The sequence below is a fragment of the Nycticebus coucang genome, chromosome 1 (assembly GCF_027406575.1).
Source record: "Nycticebus coucang isolate mNycCou1 chromosome 1, mNycCou1.pri, whole genome shotgun sequence".
NCBI lineage: Eukaryota > Metazoa > Chordata > Mammalia > Primates > Lorisidae > Nycticebus > Nycticebus coucang.
In genome coordinates, this window is record NC_069780.1 from 89,140,542 (window position 1) to 89,167,524 (window position 26,983).

The 26,983-nt window shown below is 33.4% G+C and overlaps 1 protein-coding gene and 1 non-coding gene across 5 annotated transcripts in view; one reads left to right on the top strand and one right to left on the bottom strand.

Annotated features, from left to right (window-relative positions):
• The window catches only part of FSTL5 (follistatin like 5), a 778,095-nt gene that overhangs the window by 309,349 nt on the left and 441,763 nt on the right, over nt 1-26,983 (bottom strand). The window lies entirely within an intron of this gene.
• On the top strand, nt 8,827-8,933 carry LOC128592038 (U6 spliceosomal RNA). Its single transcript, XR_008381749.1, has one exon. It is a non-coding gene; the product is annotated as a U6 spliceosomal RNA (small nuclear RNA).

Here is a 26,983-nt window from a genome sequence, read left to right on the forward strand (position 1 = left end):
AGACAACAACCAAAGCAAATAGAAAACCTGCACAACGGGAAAGGATATTTGCATATTTTGAATCAGACAAAAGCTTGATAACTAAGATCTATAGAGAACTCAAATTAATCAATATAAAAAGAGCCAACAATCTCTCATATCACCAGGCAAGAGAAATGTATAGAACCTTCTCTAAAGAAGACAGATGGAATGGCTAACAAACATATGAAAAAATGATCATCCCTAATTACCAGAGAAATGTAAGTCAAAACCACCCAGAGATATCACCTAACCCCAGTGAGAATGGCCCACATCACAAACTCTCAAAACTGCAGATGCTGGTGTGGATGTGGAGAGAAGGGAACACTTCTACATCGCTGGAAATTAATACAACCTTTTTGGAAGGAAGTATAGAGAATCCTCAAAGAACTCAAACTAGACTTCCCATTTGATCCTGTAATCCCATTACTGAGCATCTACCCAGAAGAAAAAAATCCTTTTCTCATAAAGACATTTGCATTACACTGTTTATTACAGCCCAATTTACAGTCGCCAAAAATGTGGAAACAACCTAAATGTCCACCAACACAGGAATGTATTAAGAAACCGTGGTGTATGTATACTATTCAGTTATTAAAAAAAGATGGAGATGTTATATATTTTGTATTAAAGTGGATGGAAGTGTAACACTTTATTCTTAATAAAGGCTTACAAGAATAGAGAAGCAAGAATCCAATGTGCTCAATTCTTCTTCTTTTTTTTTTTTTTGGTTTTTTGGTTTTTTTGCCGGGGCTAAGTTTGAAACCGCCACCTCCGGCATATGGGACCGGCGCCCTACTTCTTGAGCCACAGGCGCTGCCCGTGCTCAATTCTGATATGAGGATAATTGATGACCTAGCACACACTGGGACATAGGGGAAGGGGGGTACAGGGAGAGGGAAGGAGGGAGGGGAATGGGGGTTCATGATGTGTAACACATCTCTTGAGGATGGGTCACAATTATAAGAGGGACTTTACCTAACAAATGCAATCAGTGTAACTGGTTCTTTGTATCCTCAATGAATCCCCAATAATTTAAAAACACACACACACACACACACACACACACACACACACGCGTGCACATCATATCATCAACAAAAAGCAATAGATTGACCTCATTTTCCCAATTCAGATGCACTTTATTTCTCTCACTTGGCTGACTGCTTTGGCTAGTGTTTCCAGCACTATATTGAATAGAGGTAGTAATAGTAGGCAGGCTTGTCTTATTCCAATTCTTGGTGGGAATGCTTCCAATTTTTCCCATTCAGTATGGTGTTAGCTGTGAGTTTGTCATATGAGCCTTTTAAAATCTTGAAAGATGTTCCTTCTATGCCTAGTTTCTTGGGAACTTTTTTTTTGTTGTTGCAGTTTGGCCGGGGCTGGGTTTGAACCCGCCACCTTCGGCATATGGGGCCAGCACCCTACTCACTGAGCCACGGGCGCCACCCATTTCTTGGGAATTTTTACCATGAAAAGATGTTGGATTTTGTCAAATGCTTTTTCTTCCTCTATTGATATGATCATGGTCATTTTTGTTTCTATTTATGTGGTGAATAACATTTATTGATTTGTATATGTTGAATCACCCTTGCATTTCTGGAATGAAGTCCAGTCATGGTAAATTATGTTGTTGAATTCACTTTGCTAGTATTTTATAGAGAATTTTTGCATCTTTGTTCATAAAGAATATTTGTCCGTAATGTTATTTTTTTTGTTGTGTCCTTTTCTGCCTTTGGTATCAAAGTGATACCAAAGTGATACTGACTTCATAGAATGAGTTAGGGAAGATTCCCTCCCTCTTATTATTATAGCATAACTTTAGTAGTATGGGTACCAGCTCTTCTTTTTAGGGCTGATAAATTCGCTGTGAATATACCTGGGTTTGGGCCTTTTCTGCAGGAAGATTTTTTATTATAGATTCAGTCTTTTTGCTCACTGTTGATTTGTTTAGGATTTCTATTACTTCCTGACTGAATCTTAGGAGATTGTGCATTTCTAGCGATCTATTCATTTCCTCTACTTTCCCAAGCAAATATGTGTAGAGATTTTCATAATATTCACAGGTAATATTTTGTGTTTATGTGGCATCATTTGTCATATCTCTCTTTTCTGTAAAAATTGAAATTCTCAAGAGTTTGAACCAGAAAGTTTGAACCAGAGTGAAAGTTTGAACCAGAGTGAAAAGTTAAGAGAAGGTAAATCCAAAGATTAGGAGAAATAATGGGGATTGCATTGAAATTATATATTGCTTTGGGTATGGACATTTTAACAATGTTGATTCTTCCCAACCATGAGCATGGTATATTTTTCCATTTGTTAACATTCTCAGCTATCTCTTTTCTTAGAGTTCCATAGTTCTCTTTATATAGATAGTTCACGTCCTTTGTTAGATAAACTCCCAAGTATTTCATCTTCTTTGGCACTACTGTGAATGGGATAGAGTCCTTAATTATTTTTTCAACTTGACTATTGTTGGTATATATAAAGGCTACTGATTTATGAATGTTGATTTTGTAACCTGAGATGCTGCTGTATTCCTTGATCACTTTTTTTTTATTAAATCATAGCTGTGTACATTGATATATTCATGGGGCATCATTCACTAGCTTCTGATCACTTCTAAGAGTTTTGTAGTAGAGTCCCTAGTGTTTTCCAGATATACAATCATATCATCTGTGAAGAGTGAAAGTTTGATTTCTTCTGACCCTATGTGGATATCATCTAACTCCAGTGAGACTAGCCTACATCACAAAATCCCAAGACCAGAGATGTTGGTGCAGATGTGGAGAAAAGGGAACACTTTTGCACTGGGAATGAAAATTAATATATTCCTTTTGGAAAGAGATATGGAGAACACTTAGAGAACTAAAAATAGGTCTGCCATTCAATCCTGCAATCCCTCTACTGGGCATATACCCAGAAGACCAAAAATCACATCATAACAAAGATATTGTATCAGAATATTTATTGCAGCCCTATTCATAATTGCCAAGTCATGGAAAAAGCCCAAGTGCCCATCAATCTATGAATGGATTAATAAATTGTGGTATATGTACACATGGAATATTATGCAGCCTTAAAGAAAGATGGAGACTTTACCTCTTTCATGTTTACATGGATGGAGCTGGAACATATTCTTCTTAGTAAAGTGTCTCAAGAATGGAAGAAAAAGTACCCAATGTACTCACCCTTATTATGAGACTAATGTAGGACCTTCACATGAAAGCTATAACCCAGTTACAACCTAAGAATAGGAAGAAGGGGGAAAGGGAAGGGAGGGAGGGGGAGGTAGATGGAGGAGGGGGATTAATGGGATTACACCTGCAGTGCATCTTACAAGGGTATATGTGACTCTTAGTAAATGTAGAATGTAAAGGTCCTAGCAAAATAAGAAAATGCCAGGAAGGCTATGTTAACGAGTGTGATGAAAATGTGTCAAACGGTCTATGAACCAAGTGTATAGTGCCCCATGATTATACTAATGTACACAGCTATGATTTATTTAAAAAAGAAAAAAGTTAGAAACACCTAAAAAACAAAAAAAGAAAGAAAAGGAGAAATGAATTGATGAAGAATTTTGAGCTCTCAACAGCAATAAAAATGAAAAACATAAAAAAAAAATGAAAAACATGAGGCATAGCAAAATGCATGGGAAACCTAACCTTAATTTTGATTCCTAGCCTTATCTTTATCTGATTAACTTTGACTTACTTAATATTTGAAAGCCTTGTGTGTTTCTAGAATAAATGAATTACTTCTATCATTATTTATACCTGTAAAATTTTGAAATTTAAATACACAAGACCCAAAGGTATTAATTTCTTTAAAAGTTTTCATTTTGAATTATACTTTTCTGTAAACCTACAATGTGTACATGAAAGAAGATATATACAAATGGCTATAGAAGTACTTCTGTTATTAATCATACAATATTCAATATTTGTTTAATATTGAATATGTACTATTTAGCACTAGTCATATGAAATCATAATTTTGTTCAGCCTAAAGACAATACAAAATCAGTGTATGTTCAGATTCTTTGTGTTGTCCAAGTAGCAACCTTTATTGTAGTGCCTTGTATTCTGTTGGATGAGTTTCAGGATAACTTTAAGCACACATTTGCATTTTTTAACAGAAAGATAGACTACAAGAACCATAATAATACACTTTCTTTCAAGATAAGAATAGGAATAGAATTTTTGCAATTTCTTTCATGGGTATGTAAAAAATATTTTTAGAATGTTGGGATAAAAAAAATTGCATTATCCATCACAGACTACATGCCCTGAGAGTATTGCAATTATTTTACCCATTGTTGTTTTTGTGGGAATCAAAATATGTATTTGATGCCAGAGTTGATCAGGACAAAGAAAGATTCAGAATCTGGAGCAGAAAATGGGGGAGCAGCAAAGATTGTGTGCCGCTCTTTTCATGTCTGATGTTGGTTTCTTTTTAAATTATCAGAATTTACCAAAATTCAGAACACCCAGTATGGTTAATTGCCAGAAAGTGTTTAAGTGCCCTACTTCTTAAATCATTTTTCTAGTTTCTAATAGAAGAATCATTATCTTTATGGAACTTTATGGAATTATAAATAAACATTGACAACAAACTTCTTGCTGTGTAAACAATCAGTATTAATAATACCAAGTGAAGAGTACATACTGTTTACAATATGTTAGTTACTATTCTAATATTTATAAAAATTGATATTTTTGTTTATTAAAACAATGCAGATAAAGTGGCATCATCCTACTGATAAAGGAACTATGGCACAAAGAGGCAAAGTATCTCACTCAGAGTCAGACACATCTAGCCATAATTTAAATCCAGTTTCAACTCTTGATTCTGTGCTCTTACCACTACACTATAATAAGTGTAGTAATAAAAGTGTAAGTAATAAAAGCAATATAAAATGGGATGTTAAAATAAGAATTATATGCCTACATGTAAAATATTTTTTAGAGGATTGAGAGTAAAGTTTTCTTATCTGCAACAAATCAAGATAATCCAGCAAGAATTTGGAGAAGAGACTTAAAAATTATACTGAATTTATGTAGAGTATAATTATATAAATGTAAATTTATACATTTATATGTTTATCTTTTTATAATGCATGTAGCATATTTCAAATTATAAAATCATTGACAGTAAGATTTCTACTTAAAATGTATATTGAAAGTACATATTTTATGAACTGATACTTTGTATTTTGTAGTATTTTTTAAGTTCTAGTTCTTAGTTTCCTCAAAAGTGATGCTAAAATTATAAAACAGTAAACCTCTTGGAGCCATATCCTTTATACTTCAAATTAAGATTAATTAAGCTTCTATTCATTTAGTTTGTCTCTTTAGAATATAAATTTAAAGCAATAACCTTTTAAACACACACAAAAGATCCATTAGTCTACAGCCCATGTTTCAAGTTTAATGAGTGTTTCATCCTATGAATATGTATAATTTGAGGCATTTCAATGCATCTAAGTATCAAGAAATGAAAAAAATAATATGTACTTTAAAGGAATAATTCTCAAGAATTTCAATTTCTATTCACGTGGGTGACAAAGATATAGAGTACCCAATGACATAAATATTTTATATTTTCTTAAAAGCTATATTAAACATTTTCCCACAAATAAATATTAAATATATGCTAAAACTTTTTCTCAAATAACTTTCACAACTAAAACTAAAGACACGATTTTTTTCTAATGGGAAAACAGACCATTTTAATTTCTGGTTATAAGAATTGAGAAGAAACCAGTAAATTATAATTTTATCATATAGTAGAAAATCAGAACAAGTTTTACAAAAAGCCAAGTGTGACTTTAATGACAAATTTTAATGCCTGCGTTTGAGTAATGACAATTCATCTTTAAAAAGTGATAAAATTCTAAGCAAACTTAAAAAATAAGTTAAGACCTACTGTGAGGATGCTTCATTATTCAAATATAATATTCAAACTATGTTTGAGTACACTGTGTTTGGGAAAACACTCATAAAATAGGTAAAAATTATTTTATTTATGTTTTGATACATATCTAGGAAATAGTAAAAAAATAGTAAGTTCCAGAAACTAAAGGGCAAAACCAAGCTTTTACAATGTTGCAAAGGATAAAACTAAGAAAAATAAGATGAATAGAACTCAGATATACTTATCAATTCTCTCAATAAATGTAAATGAATTCCTCACTGCAGAGGCATAGGCTGACTGATTGGATAAAAAGCATAAGCCATCCATATGGTATCTCCAGGAAACACACCTAAACTCAAAGAGCAAAACAAGACTCAGGGTGAACGGTTGGAAAACATTTCAGGCAAATAGAAATGAGAAGAAAGTAGGGGTAATGATACTATTGTTAGATAGAAATGGATTTAAAACAACTAAAGTTAAGAAAGACAAAGATGGTCACGTTATACCGGTTAAGGAAACAATACAAGAGGATACTTTAGTTCTAAATATTTATTCATCCAACTTAAATGCTCCCAGATTTATGAAATGATTTTTAATTGATCTGAACAATATGATATCCTACACCACCATAATACTGGGGACTTTACTACCCCTCTGGCATAAGTGGACAGATCCTCTAAACAGAAATTAAACAAAAAACACAGAACTTATGAGACCCTACTACAATTGGGCTTAATAGACATATACAGAACACACTATCTCAAAGCCAATGAATATACTTTCTTCTCATCATACTCCAAAATATATCATACTCCAAAATAGGTCATATCTTAGGTCACAAATCAAATCTCAACAGAATTGAAACACAACTCCAACATAAATTTTCATTGCCACAAAAAGGCATAGAAACTAAAAAACCTTATTCTGAATGGCAGCTGGGTCAAGAAGGAGATAAAGAAGGAAATTATTAAATTCCTCAAACATAACAACAATAAATTCACAAGCTACCAAAACCTGTGGGATACTGAAAAAGCAGTTCCAAGAGGGATATTTATCCCATTAGATGCTTACATCCAAAACACAGAAAGAGAACACATCAATAACCCAATGAAGCATGTTAAGGAAATGAAAAAGGAAGATAAATCTAACCCAAACCTAGAAATAGAAACCAAAATTAAATCAGAAATAAATGAAATTGGCTCAGCATTCATAGCACAGTTGTTAGGCAGACCTAACATACACCGAGGCAGGTGGGTTTGAACCCGGCCTAGGCCTGCTAAACAACGACAACTGCAAAAAAAAAAAAAAATAGCTGGGATTGTGGTGAGTGTGTGTAGTCCCAGATACGTGGCAGGCTAAAGCAGGAGAATCGCTTAAGCCCAAGAGTGAGAGATAGCTGTGAGCTGTGACACTACTGCACTCTATCAAGGGTGACATAATGAGACTCTGTTTCAAAAAAAAAAAAAAAAGAAAAAAATGAAATTAAAAACAAAAGAATCATTCAGAAAATTAACAAAACAAAAAGTTGGTTCTTTACAAAGTTAAATAAAATTGATAAATCTTCATCCAGATTAACTAGAAACTGAAAAATAAGATCCAAATCACCTCAATCAGAAATGAAAAAGGGGAAATAATAACAGATACTACACAGATACAAGAGATTATCTCTGAATACTACAAAAAACTCTATGCCCAGAATTTTGACAATTTGGAGGAAACGGACAAATACCTCGAATCACAACACCTTCCAAGATGTAACCAGGAAGGGGAACAGACCAATATCAAGCACTGAAATTGAAAAAAATAAATAAATAAATAAATAAAAAAGCTTCCAACAAAAAATGCCCTAGACCACATGGCTTCAAACTAGAATTCTATCAATTCTTCAAAGAAGAGCTCATACCTATACTTCGGAATCTATTCCAAAACATTGAGAAGGAAACAACCTTCCCGCAACACATTCTATGAAGCAAACATCATGCTGATACCAAAAACAGGAAAGCATCCAACTAAAGAGGAGAACTACAGACCAATTTCACCGATGAATATTGAGGCAAAAATACTCAATAAAATCATTGCAAATAGATTACAGCTACACATTAAAAATATATATACATCATTATCAAGTAGGCTTTATCCCAGGGATTCATGGTTGGTTTAACATACACAAATCAATAAATATAATTCACCATATCAATAGAAGCAAAACAAAGGCTATATGATCCTCTTAATAGATGCATAAAAAGCATTTGATAAAATTTGACATCATTTTCTAACAAGAACACTTAAGAATATAGGCATAGATGGCATATTTTATAAACTGTCTGAAGACACCTTTTACAAACCCATAGCTAACATCATACTGAATGGAGTCAAACTGAAAGCTTTTCCACTTAGAACTGGAACCAGACAAGGATGTCCTCTATCATCACCACTATTCAACATTGTTCTGGAAGTTCTAGCCCATGCAATCTAACAAGAGAAGGCTAGTAAGAGCATCCAAATGAGGGTAGAGGACTTCAAACTCCCACTGTTTGTCAATGCCATGGTCTTATACTTAGAAACCCTCAGAGACTCAACCACAAGACTTCTGGAAATGACCAAGAAATACAGTAACATCTTGGGGTATAAAATCAATGTCCACAAATCAGTAGGCTTTGTATATACCAGTAACAGCCAAGTTGAGAAGCAAATTAAAGACACAATACCCTTCACAGTACTTCAAAGAAAATGAAATACCTAGGAATATATCTAACAAAAGAGGTGAAAGAACTCTCCCAAGGAATTATGAAACTTTCTGAAAAGAAATAGCAAAATACATTAACAAATACAAGACTATACTGTGTTCTAGGTTGGGAAGACCCAACATTGTTAAAATGTCTATACTACCCAGTGCTCGCTTCGGCAGCACATATACTAAAATTGGAACGATACAGAGAAGATTAGCATGGCCCCTGCGCAAGGATGACACGCAAATTCGTGAAGCGTTCCATATTTAAAAAAAAAAAAAAAAATGTCTATACTACCCAAAGAAATCTACATATTTAATGCAATTCCCATTAAAATACCAATAGCACTTTAAAGAACTGGAAAAAAGAATTCTTCACTTTGTATGGAGAAAAAAACCCATATGGTCAAGGCAATCCTTAGTAATAAAAACAAATGCAGAGGCATCATTCTACCAGACTTCATATTATATTACAAGTTGACAGTGATCAAAACAGTGTGGTACTGGTATAAAAAGAGACACAGACATATGGAACAGAGATAAAACCAGAGAGCAAGAGATGAAATCAGTTTCTAGTTTCCATCTGATCTTTAATAAACCAAACAAAAGCATACCCTGAGGAAAAATAATCCCTATTCAATAAATAGTGCTGGGAGAACTGGACAGCCACATTTAAAAGACTAAAGACTAAAACTGGACCGACACCTTTCACCACGTACAAAGATACAATCAAGATGGATGAAAGATTTAAATCTAAGTTATGATACAATAAAAATCCCAGAAGTAAATCTGGCATAGATGCTTAAGGATGTCAGCCTGGGGAAAGATTATATGAAGACTTCAGTGGCAACCTCAGCAACAATGAAAATAAATGAATGAGACATAATTAAGCTGAAAAGGTTACACACAGCTAAGGAAACAACTAAAGCTAATAGATAATCTTCAGAATGAGAAAAGATATTTTCATGTAATACATCTGACAAAATATTGATAACTAGAATCTACACAGAACTTAAATTGAGCAACAAAAAAAGAGCAAATAATCCCATCTATCAATGAGCAAGAGACATGAACAGAACCTTCTCCGAGGAAGACAGAGAAATGCAAATCAAGACTTAATCTTCAAAGAAATGCAAATAAAACCCCCCCAGAGATCACCTACCCCTAGTGAGAAAGTCCCACATCACAAAGTCCCAAATTTGAAGATGCTGGGGCAAATGTGGAGAGAAGGCATACACTTTTACACTGTTGGTGGGACTACAAACTAATATAGCTCCTTTGGAAGGAAGTATGGAGAATCCTCAAAGAACTCAAAGTAGACCTTCCATTTGATCCTACAATCCCATTACTAAGCATCTACCCAGAAGAAAAATAATCATTTTATTATGAGGACCTGAACACTGGATTGGTTATTACAGCTCAATTTACAACTGTGAAAATGAGGAAACAACCGAAAATCCCATAAACCCAAGAATGGATTAATAAACCGAGGTATACTTATGCCATGAATACTATTCCGCCATAAAAAAAAGATGAAGATTTTACATCTTTTGTACTAACCTAAATGGAGCTGAAATAAATTCCTCTCAGTAAAGTATCACAGGAATGGAAAAGCAAGTATCCAATGTATTCAACCTAAACCGAAGCCACTTGATAACTGGATTGCCAGTTGACGCCCACATAAGAGAGAAAAGTCAATCATTTGAAATGATGGTGGGGTGAGTATGCTCCTGCTTAGTGAGCAGAATGTAAGGGTACGTGGCCACCTTCTCGGTGCAGCACAAAACTACAACAGGGACTCTACCTAACAAGTACAAACATTGTAACCTAATTGTACTCTCACATTATTCTGAAATAAAAAAATAATAATTAGTACAGTGTAATAATATGAATAGATTTTTTTGTACTATTCATTACCTATGCAAATACATTAATATACTTAGTTACAATGATATACCTTTTGTAAGATATTGTGTGTGTTATTCGTATCATAGCATGTTATATATTTTGACTACACATTTAAACACATTTTCAAGGGACCACAAAAACATTCTGACATTGGTGGTATTAGTATGGTCTTTAAAAATTGACTATGCCATTCTCCTACTTAAAATTATTAAAAGTTTCTCCTGATTTACAAAGTAAAATAAAAACTACTTTATTTCATTGAAATTCATTGTTTTATGACACACAAGAGGCAAATAAAACTACATTAAAGTTTAAAAATTTTTTGAATCAAATCAAAGCTTAAGACTGTATATAATTATAAATGTTCTTATAATCATGGAAATAACCATTTTTTTTTTTTAATGATCAGGTCAACTTAGTTCCTTTGAAATCTATCTGAAGATGTCTCTCCTAACTCTTAATTCTTGTGACTCATTTGGTCATGGAGTCTTTTGGGAGCTTCCCCTACACATAGTGATGTATTAATGATCATTTACCTATGAGCAGCTATACAGCCAATCCCCCCAAAAAAGAGTGTCACACCAGGGTGTAACTTTAGAAAAAACTCAGCATTTTACCCTCTGTGCTTCATTTCCTGTGACATCCTAGAAGGAGGGAATGAAATGAATGCTGGTGATAATCAGACTGTGGTAATTGTGACACCAACAGAGCCAGGCTGCCACAGCTGTAAAACGCTGTAAAAAGTCACCTCTATGGGGCGAATTTTCACACTACTCATGTCCCCAGTATCACTTTGCTGTCCTGGTTTCCATTAGAAGATTATTGATTTCACTGATTGCTGAGCCCCCCTTGCTTTATGCCAGTAACCAGCACAAAGCTGACCTCCACTTTCACTAATCCTGACTCAGAAAAACAAATCACAGATAGTGCTATGGACTGAATTGTGTCTCTTTTAAAAATATATATGTTGAAGCCCTATTCTCGACTATCCCAGAATGAGACTGTCTTTGGAGAAAAGACTTTTAAAAGGCAATTACATTGAAATGAGCCATGAGGTTTTCTGAAATCAAATCTGACTGGTGTTCTTACAAGAAGAGGAGATTAGGACATACAAAGAGACAGGGCAGTGATGTGCTTCCATAGAGGAAGGACCTTGCGAAGAAACAATAAGACATTCCCAACTGCGAGCAGAAGAGAGAAGCCTCAGGAGAAATCAAACGCAAATTTTTGACCTTTATCCTCCAGAACTGTGAGAAATTCAATTTCTGTTGTTTAAACCACCTTGTCTATGGTGTTTTGTTACACAAGCCTTGGAAAACTAGTTGACCCTTGCTTCTCCCAACCTATTTTCATAACCTTTCAGCTCTAGTCCAAACTCCACAGACTCTCTCCTTTTTATTTAGATGCTACATAGTCTAGTATACTCTCCTTTGCTGCAAGCTAATAAACCTGTATTTGATTAATCCAAGGTTTTTTCCTGGTGGTATTTATCTTATGGGCTTTATTATTCAATTCCTGAGATTCAAGGCCATCCTTGAGGTCAGGTGAATTCCCTTCTAACAAATATTCTAACTCCCTTTCCATTGATGTAGTTTTATTCCTTCCAAACGTGTAGACCTTTATTAAAATAGCCTTTTTTATGGGTTGCTTTATGGAACAATGACTTACACTTGTCAATTACTCTATTTTCCAGCCATGAAATTGATTTTGAAAATCCCAGACCCAATGTTACTTAAGACTTATATAGGCAAGGTGATATGCACCTTTTAATATATCACTGATTAGACTGCAGAACCGAGGACCATAAAATTTGTTAATTTCTCAGTTACCTGCTATAATAGTGAGATTTATAATGTATACCATGATCTAGCTCTACATTCATTCCATTTATATCTCATCTTTGTCTTTAAACTTGGACACATAGTACCATCTTTGAACATTAAAAGTACAAACAAGTTTTCCTAGAAATAAACCCCTTTATTTATATCCAGCCTATAATCTTTAAGCATATTCAACCATAAAGACCTCCTTTATGCTTATTACTTAGTAACAACCTAATGAAAACCCAATTGGGAAAGTTAAATTTTTATGAAAGGTGATTACTACGTCCTGTCAAAGTTTTATTGCAAACTTGTGATGAGGTACTACCTTCTAAGAAAAAAAAATTCAAGATTTCTTTTCTGAAAAAAAATTTTTCATAGAAAGAAAGGATAATTTAAAAACACTGGCAAACTAGCACAACATACAGAAAAACAAAAAATATCCAGCTGAGAGTATTAGGCTCATTGCAGACTGCTAGTTACCTAAGCAGTTTAAAGATTAAGTCTCCCAGTCAATTGCTTAAATCTACTTTCAGTAATGCTATCAACTTCCTAGGAAGTATTAGGAAGGTCTTATTAACCACATGAGACAATGGTACACCCCATTATTGTTCTGTCTTTCTTCAGGTTTAGGACCATCTTCTTTCTCACCGTCTACCACTAGAAGTTCATCCCTTTGTGGTTTGCTCATACAGGGGTCATTATGAAAGTTTTGAGATAAACAAAAATCAAGAAATGCAAAGTTCACATGGAAAGGAACTAATGAAGCCCTCCCAGGAACACAGATAAGCCAGCAAGTTGAAACTTGCACGAGTAAATCAGAAAGGACACTGTCAATTGTGTTTGTATTTCTTAACTCTGTCGTTACCTATTACTTGAAAAAACCTCCCTTGACCTCCAGATTGGGTTTATATATCTACGTGCTCTAATAGCATCCTAAGAATAGTTACAACTTTATGTCATACATATAAATTTATATTTATTTCTTTATATTTGTAAATCTACCTCAAAGGAGACATTAAGTGAATGTTGAATGAAACCTGTTATAAAACTGATCGGAAGAAAATAAATATATTTATAAGGATATACGAGAAATTTTTTTTCCCCTCCAAAAGAGATTCTTAGTTTAAGCAGTGATTTAGATGTGAGCAGGGTGGATGTTAGATATTGTTTTGGACTGGCTTGTGTCAGGCTGGCCTGAGTTGTTTACAGGGAAAGGGATAATTGAGACCTCATAGGTGCAAGACCTTGCAGGTGGGTTGTTTTGTGGAGCTGTTGTTTGGGGGGACTAACTAATGTCCCAGGGACTTTCTGACATAGACAGACAGATTGTAGTCATATTGACTTATGTTGTTTGGAGAACAGCCTGATCAGGACTTCAGGGAGGGGACTCCCAAGAAAGAACAGATGATGTGTTAAGGAGGTTTCCAAGGATGGACCAATCAGAAAGAGGTAGAGAAACCAAAAAGTAGAGATATTTTCAATGCCTCAATAGAAGTTCTTTGAAGCATGGACACAGCTGAGCTGTGTCCCTAAATTAATCGCCCTCATCAACACAGTAAAAATCACACACACAAACATGATGACAGTTTACAAATACTTTGGCGATACCCCAAATTGCCTTACAAGGAAAGAAAAAGGGGAGACTTCCTAATTCCAGGAATTCTACACCCGTTTACAAGAAAAACTATGAATATTCTGCACCCTACTTATCAAAATTAGGGACTCAGCTTAGAAGGAGAAATCTTGTCAAATTCACTGTCTCTCCTACTCATGGGGGCTGACCCGTTCCTTCTCTGAAATGTGCTTTGCTTTAATCTTTAATAAAACTTTGGTGCTTTGCCTGCCTGCACCTGCTTGCTCTGCTCAACCACGTTCAGTTCTGGGAACCAAGAACCTGGGAACATAGGGAACTGAAACCTGCTTCCTCAGCACCACACAAAATCAAAGTGAAAGCTAACAGTAGCACTGATTTCAAATTTCAAAGAAATAAAAGTTTCATGGGAAATCACAGGAAACATATATCGTTAGTGGTTTAGAAGAAATACCTGTGTCATTTGGTCTCTCTCAAATTGGAAAGGATAATCAGCAAAGCATGAGAGAAACATTCATTATGATTTTTCTTTTTAAAATTTCTAAAACTGCTGTCTGACTTTCAGGTCTGCTGCCTTGTCTATTCCTTGCCTTGGTCTAATCCTGCTTTTTGAATTTTAGTTTGCTGACCTTCAAAATACAAAGATAAAACTTCCTTTCCACCTTCTCTACAGGGCAAGCATGAAGACCAAAAGTTAAACGACGAGTCAAGGGCTTCATAATTATAAAATACTGTAACATAGTTATTATGATGATAATTTCAAGATAATTCAATTGTATTAATAGGTAAAGAGACTATACATTTTTTCTTGGTAGTAGATTTATGCTGCTGTCCAGCATGAATCACAGACTGCAAGCTAGTGACTTTAGTTTAATTTGAATTCAAACAGGGATGGACAAATAAAAAATATAAATCTTATGCCACTACCGCCTGTTGAGACTTAATTGCCAAAATCTGTAAAAATATTAGGTAAACACATCAGTTTAAAATCTAACATCTATCAGCGTATAGTAAGTATATAGAAGCCATTGTCTGATGCTTTAGATAGAAAAGCAGGTGATAATTATTTCATTTTATAAGTAGAAAAGATGTAATTTTTATAATTATTATTTATTATGTAATATAATTATTTAACTTTGGGGATAGAATTAATTATCACCAAATGTCATTTATTTATTCTTTCATAAAGATGAGGTATCACTACATCACATGTTACATAGGCTAGTCTAGAACTCCTGGCCTCTATCCTCCTTCCTGTGCCTCCCAAAGTGCTCCAATTACAGGTGAGAGCTACTGCACCCTGCCCAATTTTAAAGTTCTTACTGAGAATAAAATTGACATCTAAAAATGTTACTGATTTATCCAAGATTGCAATTTAATAAGTACTAGAAAAAAAAGACTGGCATATATGTCCAATTGTCAATCGAAAGCCATTTCCATAAGAGTATCTCTGATTATAATCAAGAAAACATTAGTGGAAGTAATTACAGGATATATGTGTTAATATTGAGGTGTTTCTACTTCTTTTATTCTTTCTCAATTCTTTTATTATTTCTTGAATGTATGTTATTTAAAATATTTTTATAGGGTAACTATGGTTTATAAAATTTATGCTTTTTTATAAAGGAGTTTTTTTTTTTCCTTTTTTTTTTATTGTTGGGGATTCATTGAGCCAGGATACACTGATTGCAATTGTTAGGTAAAGTCCCTCTTGCAATCATGTCTTGCCCCCATAAAGTGTGACACACACCAAGGCCCCACCCCCCTCCCTCCATCCCTCTTTCTGCTTTTCCTCCCCTCTGCCATAACTTAAATGTCATTAATTGTCCTCATATCAAAATTGAGTACATAGGATTCATGCTTCTTCATTCTTGTGATGCTTTACTAAAAATAATGTCTTCCACTTCCATCCAGGTTAATACGAAGGATGTAAAGTCTCCATTTTTTTTAATGGCTGAATAGTATTCCATGGTATACATATACCACAGCTTGTTAATCCATTCCAGGGTTGGTGGGCATTTAGGCTGTTTCCACATTTTGGCGATTGTAAATTGAGCTGCAATAAACAGTCTAGTACAAGTGTCCTTATGATAAAAGGATTTTTTTCCTTCTGGGTAGATGCCCAGAAATGGGATTGCAGGATCAAATGGGAGGTCTAGCTTGAGTGCTTTGAGGTTTCTCCATACTTCCTTCCAGAAAGGTTGTACTAGTTTGCAGTCCCACCAGCAGTGTAAAAGCGTTCCCTTCTCTCCACATCCACGCCAGCATCTGCTGTTTTGAGATTTTGTCATGTGGGCCATTCTCACTGGAGTTAGATGATATCTCAGGGTTGTTTTGATTTGCATTTCTCTAATATATAGAGATGATGAACATTTTTTCATGTGTTTGTTAGCCATTCGTCTGTCATCTTTAGAGAAGGTTCTATTCATGTCTCTTGCACATTGATATACGGGATTGTTGGCTTTTTTCATGTGGATTAATTTGAGTTCTCTATAGATCCTAGTTATCAAGCTTTTGTCTGATTGAAAATATGCAAATATCCTTTCCCATTATGTAGGTTGTCTCTTTGCTTTGTAGGTTATTGTCTCCTTAGCTGTACAGAAGCTTTTCAGTTTAATGAAGTCCCATTTGTTTATTTTTGTTGTTGTTGCAATTGCCATGGCAGTCTTCTTCATGAAGTCTTTCCCCAGGCCAATATCTTCCAGTGTTTCTCCTATGCTTTCTTTGAGGATTTTTATTGTTTCATGCCTTAAATTTAAGTCCTTTCTCCATCTTGAATCAATTTTTGTGAGTGGGGAAAGGTGTGGGTCCAAGTTTCAGTCTTTTATGTGTAGACATCCAGTTCTCCCAACACCATTTATTGAATACGGAGTCTTTCCCCCAAAGTATGTTCTTGTTTGGTTTATCGAAGATTAGGTGGTTGTAAGATGTTTCATTTATTGGTTTTCAATTTGATTCCAAGTGTCTACGTCTCTATTTTTGTGCCAGTACCATATGATCCTCTCAATAGATGCAGAAAAAGCTTTTGATAAAATCCAGCATCCTTTTCTAATTAGAACCCTGAAGAGTACAGGCATAGGTGGCACATTTCTAAAACTGATTGAAGCTATCTATGACAAACCCACAACTAATATTTTACTGAATGGAGTAAAACTGAAAGCTTTTCCTCTTAGAACTGGAACCAGACAAGGTTGTCCTCTGTCACCTTTACTATTCAACATAGTGCTGGAAGTTCTAGCCAATACAATTAGGCAAGACAAGGAAATAAAGGAACCAAATGGGAGCAGAGGAGGTCAAACTCTCCCTCTTTGCTGACGACATGATCTTATACTTAGAGAACCCCAAAGACTCAACCACAAGACTCCTAGAAGTCATCAAAAAATACAGTAATGTCTCAGGATATAAAATCAATGTCCACAAGTCAGTAGCCTTTGTGTACACCAATAACAGTGAAGATGAGAAGCTAATTAAGAACACAACTCCCTTCACCATAGTTTCAAAGAAAATGAAATACCTAGTAATATACCTAACGAAGAAGGTGAAGGACCTCTATAAAGAAAATTATGAAATCCTCAGAAAGGAAATAGCAGAGGATATTAACAAATGGAAGAACATACCATGGTCATGGATAGGAAGAATCAACATTGTTAAAATGTCTATACTTCCCAAAGCAATCTACCTATTCAATGCAATTCCTATCAAAGTACCAACATCGTACTTTCAAGATTTGGAAAAAATGATTCTGCATTTTGTATGGAACCGGAAAAAAACCCGTATAGCTAAGGCAGTTCTTAGTAATAAAAATAAAGCTGGGGGCATCAGCATACCAGATTTTAGTCTGTACTACAAACCTATAAAGGAGTTTTTAAAATTAAGACAAGAAATGTACTTTTTGTAACTTGGGAGAGATCACAATTATCACTACCTAAAAGAGAGAAATGGAGGGCGGCGCCTGTGGCTCAGTGAGCAGGGTGCCGGCCCCATATACCGAGGGTGGCGGGTTCAAACCCGGCCTCCGCCAAACTGCAACAAAAAAATAGCCAGGCATTGTGGCAGGCACCTGTAGTCCCAGCTACTCGGGAGGCTGAGGCAGGAGAATCGCCTAGGCCCAGGAGTTGGAGGTTGCTGTGAGCTGTGTGACGCCACAGCACTCTACTGAGGGCAATAAAGTGAAACTCTGTCTCTACAAAAAAAATAAAAATAAATAAAAATAAAAAAATAAAAGAGAGAAATGGAAATGAACTAATCTGTTTAAATTAACAAGGTAATATCCTCCAGAGTAATCCAATTCTAGATTCTAAACTATGTTCTCAAATTCAGCCTTTGCTGAAATCAGCTCATTAACAACATTACTGAACTATTAGGACAATATTTATTGAAAAGAGATGTGAAATAACAGTAGAATATTTACACATGCACAGCTATTCACCATTTCTTCTTAGACTAGCGTATTAGGCAGTCCCTGAGTTACAATTATCCAATTAATATATAACTTGCACTTACAAACAGGATATTACAAGTAACAGTTAAATGTACCTGTTCCAAGTTATGTACAAATTCAACTTAAGAACAAACGTAGAGATCTGTCTTGCTCGTAACTTGAGGACTGCCTCTACTTTACACACAAACTGTAGTTAATGCTCCATTATAATTTATTTGAATACCTGTTTTAATGCATTTATTTAACTAAAAGTTCAACTCAGCAAAAAATTAATTTACTTTATGCTTTTCTTAGAGAGAAATATCTTTCTGGAAAAGCAAACTATTTATAATTACTAACAACTCCTTGACACTTTTCACTTATTTAACAAGAAATTTAATTGTCACACATCAGAAGAACATTGTTTAAAATAAATTTTTAAATCTAGTTCCTTAGCCAAATGTCTATTATATAAATAAAACATGTATTATTGAGAGATGATGTTTATGCAATTAATGATTAGGTTACTCTTTCATTGAATAACTTAAAAATTATACTGATGTGTTTATTGGAAGATAAGTGAGTTGAAAAGAAGAAAACAGGATAAAACTTTGAAATCATGCATTATGCTACAAATGTCTCTATGACAAAAACTTTTCAAGCAAAAAGACTGAAAATGTACCAGTTATAACAGTTCTATATAAATTAACAAGTCTTACTATTGAAAATGAAGCCATTTAACAGGTCGGTGCTAAAATTTTACCTCAAAGTTTTCTCACAAAACCTTGCTATTACAGCCTCATTCTGCCAACTATATTGATATATGCAAATATTTAATTTGCTAACACATTTTCTTCTTCTGATTTTGTAAAATTAAATTCTATTTCATAATGATAAACAGCCATTTTTAATGGTGATATAAAATAAGAGGATATACTATGAAAAGAAAAGGTAAAAAATCTAGACAGTGTCTTCATTTCATTGACATTTGGCTCTTAAATGTGTTTAAAACAAAGAAACTAACAAAAGAACAAAATATTTGAAATTAAGAGGTACTTCCTCCACAAAAACTCCTGAAATTTACAAGGGGGTATTTTATCAGTTATAGAAATAAAATGCCAACAAAATCACAGACTGCAGAATGTGCAAATGAGTGAACATCTTATAATATAATTTAACATACAATATGGAAAGTTAAAAGTTACCTTCCTCCTTCATTAAAGGCTCAGAAGGAACCCAGCATCTGTCCCAAATTCAGAATCAAAGAAACAACAGTAAATCTTGTCTTCCTGGTAGCAGGTCTAAGATCTCTTCTCTATTATATTTTTTCACCTTTGTCCATTTCAAAACTTCACCTTTTTCAACTTTCAAGCTTGTACAAAGTAAATGCTCTGCATTATCTCACTTCTTTGATTACAGTTTACCTATAATGAGAGGCACTTGTAGTTTATATTTTGAGTCAATATTTTCTAAAATAGCAACTTGTCCTGGGTAGCATTTAAAAAATAGGAAAATAGTGACTTATCTTTATCAGAATATTTTTGTAAGTAATGCCTACTTCAATACAGCATATACACTAATAAATACATTAACAAGAGTAAGACACCCACAAAAGCTTACAGGAGAGTGAGCCCCAGGCTGTGAGGCCAGGGAAGCAGCTCCCTTCCTGAGTGTCTCCCTCAAAGTTGCTTCATCCCATGGGCATCATGAGGTGCATGCACTCTACAGTCTGTACTTACACCAAATGAAAGTCATTTCTATAAATGGTTTTTAAGTTTCCCAGCTAACGCTGTCATTCTATCTTTGCTTCCTTTCTGTGACTGTGAATTTGTTGTATAACTTTTCCCCCATTTCCAATGAGTATGTATTGTTTTAGTAATTGGAGATAAATAAATTATATAATAGAAAGAAAAACAGTTTATCTTATTGTATGCCTGCCATGCATAAATATGAGGCTAGTTTTAGACTTACGAAATATAAAGGGCATTTTTTCTATTAAAAAAAATCAATTTATCAAACAGGGTACAATAATATGAAATAGGGCGGTGCCTAAGGCTCAAAGGAGTAGGGCGCTGGCCCCATATGCAAGAGGTAGTGGGTTCAAACTCAGTCCTGGCCAAAAACTGCAAATAAAATAAAATAAAATAATAATATGAAATATATTTTTGAAATTTTAAGTACATAATGCTAATGATTTCTTAATTTACTTTTTTGAGTGTAGTGTATCATAACATAATATCATTTAAATATATGAAAAATCTAATACGTATTTATTGTTTAAAATCTAAAGTAACATGAAAAATAGCCTGTCTTGCCACTGATATAGCTTAAAATATTTTAGCTATTTTAGTATTTTTTAATAACATAGCTTGAGCAATCTTAATAGCTATAACCAAGATATATTTTATACATAAAAATTATTTTACTTTTTTTTACAGGTAATCATTCAATATTAAACAAATATTTTAGAAATTTAAACAATTGATCTTGGTATACAATTTCAAATTCAAAGATAAATATAAATTTAGAGAATTATATTGGATATATTTTACTTTAATATAATTTTGTTGCATCATCAAATGAACTATTTAAACTATATCGGCTTTCATTAGTTAAAGGGTGTTTGTTTTCATGGAATACATGTTCAGAAAAGGTAAGAAACCAAACAAAAGGTAACATAATTTCCTCAAACTATGTCATTTAAATGACAATCTTGTTGTTTTTTTTTTTTTTTGCTCAGTAAATTTGAATTTTAATCAGTAATCTTATGTTTTCATGGCATAAGTCCAGAATAAATTATCTAGAGAAAACATAATTCTGTATTTAAAATTGGGTTATTGGGTTTGTCTTTATCTTAATCTCTTAACTCTCTATATTGCTGAGAAATCTATAATTGTTTTAGAGAAATGTCCTAGGCAGTACATATCTAGAATATTTGAAAAATACAGTGATTACATGTGTTTCCTTGAGGAATTTGTTTTTCCCAACATTGAAAGCAGGACCATATAAAACTTCCTCATTTGTGTTTAAGCATTTTTATGCCCCGCATTACCTTTATATAGAAAATAAACATGAAGCCAAGATAGGATGTCATTTTTCAAAACTCACTTTAACAGTGACTCATTTAAAAATTAAACTAATGAATTCACAGAAACTATTGTTTCTTGCTGAATTGTAACCTCCCTGCCAATTAAGGACAAATGATTCAAATAAATATCTTGCGACTATGGAAGCACAATATTCATAAGAATACAGAGATAAACAGAAATATCTTTTCAAAAGAGAAGGAATTTTCTTCAAGCAGTAGATGTGCAGTAATAAATATTTTATGCTACCAGTATTAACACACCTTTTTGACACATGCAAAGGAATGGAGAACATTGAATGTGATAGCAAGTAAAGATTAGCTTTTAGCACAGCATTTTTCTTTGTAATTTTATTTTAACAATGACATGCTAGTGTTATAATACCTGATGTTCAATGTAACTATACTTCAGGTACCTTTTAAAGCACAATTTCAAGAAAATCAAGTAGCTTCGTTTTGCTTTACAGCATTGATCAGGCTTATAATGAAATAATTATTCGGTGACAATTTTTAAATGCCCCCTTCCTTTGCTAAATAAAAGACTCCATAAGTAAAAGTCTATGTCTCTCAATTTGTTCATCCCACAGCCTCTAGTAACTGGGATATTACAAGTCTTCAATAGGAAATTTGTTGACTGAATGAATGAGTTACTGTACATTGTCTTCAATACAATTTTGACAATGATCGTAATTTATTGTCTTTTCTTTACTCAACTATTTATATGCACAAATACATTAAATTATACCTCAGTACGTATAAGAACTTGGATTTCTGGTCTATATTAAAAATCTAACAAGCATAGAAAAGGTTAATCTATGACAAAGCAAAATAAGTGTTTATCTGAAAAAAAAAATCCTTGGACTTCAAACATCTCCTTTTCTGATGCTTTATATTTCTATCATTTAAGATGTCTTTCTGTTTTGCTCTTTTCCTTTTCCCAGTGGTCTTATTTTAGGATGTAGATTCTCTGGGGAGGTGATATTTAGAGTCTAGCATATATTAGTGTGAATAAGTTTTGCCATTTCATTTTTCTAATTGGCTTTTTCTGCCTAAATGATGATAATCTTGAATTAGAAATATTTAAGAGTTGGTGATACTTTTTGAACTTCTAGAGTGGAACAGGAAATAGGAAATAATATTAATATTTAAATGGGAGTATTAAATAGTAGTAGTAGAATTGGCAGTAGTAGTAAACTTTATTTTAGTATTCTATATTTGAAAAACAGAATTTTAATAGTTTAAATGCTATCCCTTTTAGAACATTATGAATAAAAGATAATTAGTTGTTTTAAGAGCAAATATATCAGTTTTAATTCAATATCAAAATTAACTAAATATAGATTAGAAAAAAAGGAAGAATTGCTTTATATAAAACCTTTTACCGCTAGATCTGGTCTGGTTTTAGATGTTGCATGGCAAAGATCACCAACCATGCTATCTAATTTGTTCTGTTCTATTTGATGGCTTTCCCTTTTGTTGTATTACCTGGATTATTAGGCCTGGCTAGGCAGGGTCAGCAGTTACAGATTAATGTTATTCTTATTGTTAAAAGACATCACAGAAAAAGAGCACCTTTCTTTCTCCCAACACCCCGAAAGAAAAAAAGATCCCAGTGTTACACTGGCTTTTATAGAATCATGTTCCCATCACTGTGCAGGAAAAAAGTAATGCTTCTTGCTAAAATTAAGTTATCTGAAGTATATTCTGATATGTTTATATATATGTTATATATTTATGTATTTGTGTTTATATATGTGTATATACATATCAGATAACATACATACACATATGAGATAAGCCCTAGAACAACAATAAAGAAAATACCTCAGAAAATATAGTGAAAAAATTGAGGTAATTAAAATATAACACTGTAAAATATTTACTCAATGCAAAAAAAATCCATAAAAGAAGGATTGAGGGAAGGCAGGAGAAACACAGAAAAACAATTTAAGTGGGACACATAAATCCAACTGTATCAAACATAACACTAAAGGCAAAGGATTAAAAATAAATAAAAAAATCCAAAATAGTCAAACTGAATTTAAAAAACAGTATTCAAATATTTGCTGTCTACACCTTTAAATTCAAAGACACAAATAGAATGAATGTAAAGGGAAGGAAAATAAAATATTACTCCAAAGCAACCATAAAAGAGCTAGAGCAATTGTACTAGTATTAAACAAAAGAAAAAAATCCCAAACAAACAAACAAAAGAAAACTTTAATGGAACCAGCACATTGTGCCTCATGATTGCATTATTGTACACAGCTATGATTTAATAATAAAAAAAGATAAAAAAAATAAAAATAGGGGTGGCTCCTGTGGCTCAAGGAGTAGGGTGCTGACCCCATATGCCAGAGGTGGCGAGTTCAAACCCAGCCCTGGGCAAAACTGCAAAAATAAATAAATAAAAAATAAAAATAAAAAATAAAAAAAATGTTGAAGACTTCCATACTCCCTTTTAAATAATGGATAGAACAATTAGGCAGAAGGTAAATTAGAAATCTGAGAATTGAACAATATGATAAACTGTGTCTACAGTTAAGTTAAAGGAACACCCTGCCTAGCAATCAGGATATATATTCTTAACTCCACAGGAAATTTTCTTTATGATAGTCCATTTGCTTGTCATAAAGTAATCTTCAATAAAAGTAAGAGATATTGAAAGAAAAATATAGTCTGAACACAACAGATTTAAATTCAATCTCTAGAATTGTGAGAAATTTGGGGAAATTCACAAATGTGAGTAAATTAACATAGTCCTAAATAGTAAATGAATTGAAGAAATCAGAAGACATTCCTAAAAAAAAAAAAAAATTCAGAAAAATTAAAACAAAAACATATATATTAAAACTTACAGAATTCAACTAAAGCAGTGCTGACAGAGAAATCTAAAGTTTAAATGATTATGTATTATATGCATATTTGCAATATCTCTGATCAGTATCCTAACTTTCTGCCCATGAGGACTCAATGAAGAAGCAGACATGAGGAAATTAAAATATAGAGTAAGTAAATGGCATAGCTATATAAAAAATAGGGAAATTATAGCTTTCATATGAAAGCTATAGCCCAATTATAGCCCAAGAATATGGGGAAAAGGGTTAGGGGAAAGGGAGTAGAGAGGAGGGAGGAGGATGGGCGGAGGGAGGTTGATTGGTGGGATCACACCTACTGTGCATCTTACAAGGGTACATGTGAAACTTACTAAATGTAGAATATAAATGTCTTAACACAATAACTAAGAAAATGCCATGAAGGCTATGTTAACCAGTTTGATAAAAATATTTCAAATCGTATATAAAACTAGCACTTTGTACCCTATGATTGTATTAATGTACACAGCTGTGATTTAATAAAAAAAATTGGGAAATAAATGAAACTGAAATTAGTTTGTTTTCTTGACAAGATTAAACAGAATTTATAAACCTTTAGGTAGACTAACCAAGAAAAAGGAAAAAGAAGGCTCAACTGACTAAAGGAAATAATAATGATACTGGGAGCAACCGTATGTCAACAAGTTAGATAAACAGGCTGCATGCCTAAAAGGACTCAAACTACAGAAACTGACTAACAGTATAGAAAACTCAATGGAGCCATCAAAACTAATGGGATTGAATTAGTCATATAAGACAAAACAAAACAAAACAAAACAAAAACACTTCACACAAAGAAAAGCTCAGGCCTGGATGATTTTACCAACCAATTTTGCCAAATGTTGAAAAAAATAATAATAACAATTCCTCAGAAATTCTTTCTAACTCATTCTAATCTGTTGTTATGTAGAAAAAAAATAAATGCTGGTAAACATTCAGAAACCTATCTAGGTCTAATCCTTTTATTATTAGGTAAATCCTTCTGGTATGGACTGTGTGAGAACCATTACCACTTCCACAGAAGCAGTGAAGGTCTTACCCAAAGGAGTACACAGACTGAGATCAAGGGGGTTCCAGAGCAAAAATCAAAGAAGCGATATCAAGTGGTTGCCTACACTGATATTTAATAATCTGAAAATGATGTTTTCAACTCATACAGTTTCCATGTAAAAATAAAATGTTTAGTAGTATAATGCAGAGTCAATTCATCCCAGCAACAAGTCTGAGCTTCTCCTAAGTCTTGTGATTTATTTATTTATTTATTTTTATTGAATCATAACTGTATACATTGATATGATCATGGGGCATCATACTCTCGCTTCATAGACCATTTGACACATTTTTATCACAATGGTTAACATAGCCTTTCCGGCGTTATCTCAGTTACTGTGCCAAAACATTTACATTCTATATTTACCAAGTTTCGCAAATACCCCTGTAAGATGCACCACAGGTATGATCCCACCAATCCCCCTCCCTCTACCGACCACCCCCCCTCCCCTCCCTTTCCCACTTGCCCCTATTGTTAGGTTGTAACTGGGTTATAGCTTTCATGTGGGAGCCCCAAATTAGTTTCATAGTAAGGCTGAGTACATTGGGTACTTTTTCTTCCATTCTTGTGATTTAAAGGAGTGCCTCTTTTCTGGCACATTTTCTACTAAAAAAAAAAATATATATATATATATATATAAAATGTATATATATGTGTGTATATATATATATATAAAATGTATATATATGTGTGTATATATATGTATATATATATATGACAAATTAAGAATAATTAGTAATGTAAGAGAAAACAATATACCAAAATGTGTTTTACATATATATCTAGTATATACTGTTAATAGTTTTGCCTAGAAATGGATGGTTGGGCAATTTATTTAATATGTTAAAAAATTTAATTCTTAAGGGGTATGTGTGAAATTTTGACACAAGTATACGGTGTGTCATGATCAAATTCGGGTAATTTGAATTGAAGAGTATTTGTTTTGTGCTCTTACCATACCCTCTCTATCCCCCACTCCCCCACTCCACACTTCCTTCCCCTCCCTGGTAACCATCATTCTACTTTTTATTTCCATGTTTACAACACTCTAATTATTATTTTAAGTTTTCATTCTCTGTATATCAGTGAGCTGAGGAGCTTTTCTTACATATTGGTCACTAGTATTCCTACTTTTTTTGAATTTCCTTTTTATCCCAAAGTGTTCTTTGGGAAAAGCTGTTTTGGGGGTTTTCTCCATCTGGCTGGATGACTCAGAGGGCAGGAAGAAACTTATTAATGTGTGTGAAATGGCCTTAGGTCACTTCATGACATACTTTCTCACACAAGGACAAAGGAAATCAAAACCTGAAATTCTTATTCGATTTACTTAGTACCAATGTGCACCCACAAATATTGTATTATGAGTCCTGTTTTCTGTGAAAAGTCGACTCCAGCTTAATTCCATATCTACTTTCTGTATAATATTCAGACATAAAACATTTCAGAAAAATATATACAAAGAGAACTACTGTGAATAATTAAAAAAGACAGGGAAAAATGGAAGTCAAATATCCTAATCCTATAGCAAATCTTCTAATCCATTATCCTACCTCTTATAATGAATGTT